Source organism: Suncus etruscus, chromosome 8, assembly GCF_024139225.1.
Source record: "Suncus etruscus isolate mSunEtr1 chromosome 8, mSunEtr1.pri.cur, whole genome shotgun sequence".
Lineage (NCBI taxonomy): Eukaryota > Metazoa > Chordata > Mammalia > Eulipotyphla > Soricidae > Suncus > Suncus etruscus.
Window position 1 is genome coordinate 76187544 of NC_064855.1, and position 3650 is coordinate 76191193.

The following is a 3650-nucleotide window of genomic DNA, read 5'->3' on the forward strand; positions in this document are numbered from 1 at the left end:
TCCCTGCTTCCCATATGGTCCCCCAAGCCTGCCAGGAGCGATTTCTGAGCATAGAGAGCCAGGAATAACCTCTGAGCACTCCGGGTTTGACCCCCCCCCAAAAAAAAATACTTGGAGAAAAAGTAATCAGTACACTTCATGACATTGAGACTAAACGTATTTTCTTTTTTATTGGGGGGGCAAACCTGGTGACACTCAGGTGTTACTCCTGGCTATGCGCTCAGAAGTCGCTCCTGGCTTGAGGGACCATATAAAACTCCGAGGGATAGAACCAAGGTGTGTCCTAGGCTAGGTCCGTCCTACGCTAGCACCACGCCGGCCCCTAAACGTATTTTCAATGATAAAAAAAAAAAAAAAAAAACACTGAACAAGTAAGTGGAAGCAAAGATAAGCACACGGAACTACATTAAACTAAGAGGCTTCTACACCTCAAAGGAAATGATGTCCTGGATGCAAAGACTGCCCAAGAAATGCAATAAACTATTCACCAAAAAACTCCCATCTGATAGGGGTAAATATCTAAGATAAATAAGGGACTGGTAGATCTTAACAAGAAAAATGAGGGCCGAAGAGATAGCATGGAAATAAGGTGATTGCCTTACATGCAGAAGAATGGTGGTTCGAATCCCAGCATCCCAGATGGTCCCCCGAGCCTGCCCGTGGCAATTTCTGAGCATAGACTAAGAAGTGGCCCCTGAGCGCTGCCGGGTGTGACACAACAAAAGCAAAAACAAAAACAAAAAAATAGAAAAAGGAGACATCTAACCTCATCCAAAAATAGAGAGAAGAGATGAACAAAAACTTCCAAGAAGAAGACAAATGATGAAAAGGTACATGAAAAATATGCTCCACACCTTTAATCATCAAGGATATGCAAATCAAAACAATGAGATATCATTTCACACCACAGAAATGGGAACCAGAACCAGTGCTGATATGGATGGTGGGAAGAAGAGTGTCTCATCCACTGCTAGTGAAAATGTTTTCTGGTCTAGCCTTTGGACATTATGAATAGTCTTCAAAAAGTAGTATTAAGCTTCCAGCAATACCACAATGAGAATATATCCTAGGGGCCCGAAAATATAAGGCAGGAAATTCATCTGCACTCTTATGATCATTAAAGCGCTATTTACAATAGCCAGTATCTGGAAACAACCCAAGTGCATGAGGACATGAGTGGGTAAAGAAAGCATGGTGTATTTACCTAGTAGATTACTGTGCAGAAAATATGAAAAAATGAATTTATAAAATTGCTTACACATGATGGATATGAATATTTTGCCAAGAACAATAAATCAGATGGAGAGGAATAGACATAGAATGATTACACATATATTTTGGATATTTAAAAAAAAGATAGGGGCCCAGGTGATAGCACAGTTTGTAGACCTTTGTCTTGCATGTGGCCTACTGGGTTCAATCCCATATGGTCCCCTGAACCTGCCAGTAGTAACTTGTCAGTGCAGATCCAGAAGTAACCCCTGAGTGTTGCCAGTTGTGGTCAGCCCCCCTCCCCCCAAAACAGTATGGTAATAATAATCAAAGAAAATAGAGAAGAGGTCAGGAGGACCAATACATGGAAGAAATCATGTCACAAGAGGGGGGTTGCAGTTAGAACAGAGTTGGAAACACTATAATAATAATTGTTAAAACTGGGGTGATGCATAATACCACTTCAGTAATCACACTGTAAACTACAGTGTCTAGAAAGAAAAAGAGTAAGAGAGAGAAGAAAAATTCCTGCCATAGGGCCAGGCAGGATATAGAATGGGAGAGAAAATAGGGACACTGGTGTTAGGAAATATGCACTCATGAAAGGTTGGGTATTGGGCATTGTATTACTACAAGTTAATCATGAACTTTGTAACTGTGGGATTTTAATAAATACTTAATTTTATTAAAAAGTTGCAAGTAGATTATTAAATGCTTTGCAGACATAGAATGATCAATTCATCTTCAGGGCATTAAAAAAACAGTATGAAAATAAGACAAAAGGGAATAGATTGGTGGGAAGTGCAATTAAGACAGAATGGACCACTATAAAAATAGTAGTTGGAAACTACCAGCTTGGATAAGAATTGTGAATTGAAAGGAAATAAAAGTGATATTCATAATAATCCTTCAGGAACACTATTACAAACAACAATAACTGGAAGAAAAAAATGAGAGCAAGTGAGAGAAAGAGAGGAAGAGCACCTGAGAGAAAACTCTAAGAAGAAACTTTTCTCAAAGTAAAAGAAGAAGGAGGAAAAAATGAATCAGAAGAGGAAATATTAAAAGGAGGAGGAAAAAAAGAAGAAAAAGACTAAAGTAGAAGGATGATGATGATGAGGAGGAGGGAGAGGTGGAGGAAGAGAAATAAAGAAAAAGCAATTGTTCTTTGTCATGAAACATGAATAGGAAAAAAAACTATCTGCCATAGAGGCAGCCTGGGGTAGGGTGGTTTGGGTGATGGGATGGTAACTGGGGAAATTGGTGGTAGGAAATGAACAGTGGTGAAGGGATGGATGTTGTAATAATATATGACTAAAACTCAGCTATCAACAGTTGAGTTGTTAAAAAATTAAAAAAAAATAAATTCAAGTGAATTTTCTTGAATAGTTTATGTTACACTGTAGTTCAGAAGAGATAACCTGTATATGATGCCATAGAAGGGTTGTGATCATAGGTTTATTTTATTGATCTTTCCTTAATCTCTGACCTATACATTTTCCTTTCCTGCTTCTAGATATATTATTTTCAAATTATAAACATAGCTATGGATATAGTTGTTTTTAATGGGTTTAAATCTTAATTTAAATCAAAATTAACTGATTTTGAGGGGAAAATTTAACAAACCTAAATTTGCCATAATTACATATGTTGTTAGACTTGGTAACTCATTTATTTAATTTTTTTTTTTTGTGAGCAACCTAAAATCGTGTTTTTATTTTTTATTTTTTTGTCCCCCAATTCACAATACAGACCAGGAAAAGGGCCTGGGTTGAGGTGTATATGGGGTGCATTTACTGTACCTCCTCTTTCTATACAGTCAGTGTAAAGAACACAGCCTGTGGTAAGAATTGGGAGGCCTTATCTATTATTTTTTTAAATTTTTTAATATATATAAAATCCTTCACCAGTGCAACATTCCCATGACCAATATCCCAAGTGTCCTTCCTCCCCACCCCATACCGGCCTGTACTCTAGACAGGCTTAGAAAGCCTGTCTAGAGTATTTAATACTTTTATTGCTTTGGTAGATCACAACCGTACTGCTCAAGGTTTACTCCCAACTTTGTGCTTGTATCACGTCTAAAAGTGTTCGGGGATCAAAACAAGGTTAGGTTCAAACAAGAAAAGCATCATAACCCTAGTATTATCTCTCAGATTTTAAGACTTTCCTCTAATCTTACAGTTTGGTTAAATTTGGATGTCAATTAAGTCAAACTACAAAGGGCAATTACATTTTATTTGAAGTGTTTAATTAATTTTACAATTTTATAATTAACACTCAATTGTAATCAAATTAATAAGAACATGTCATAAATCTAGATACATTTTGTATAAATCTAACAGACCCTATGTTGTAAAAGTGTCACTTCAATTGATTTTCTACAGTATTTAACATTGAAGTTGTTAACTTCAAGTTGTAAATTATAATTTTATATT

General features: G+C 36.6%; 1 non-coding gene across 1 annotated transcript; it reads right to left on the reverse strand.

The window, feature by feature from the left end:
- Nucleotides 1-2939: 2939 nt before the first annotated feature.
- LOC126016495 (small nucleolar RNA SNORA51) lies at nucleotides 2940-3072 on the reverse strand. Its single transcript, XR_007498291.1, has one exon. It is a non-coding gene; the product is annotated as a small nucleolar RNA SNORA51 (small nucleolar RNA).
- Nucleotides 3073-3650: the final 578 nt, after the last annotated feature.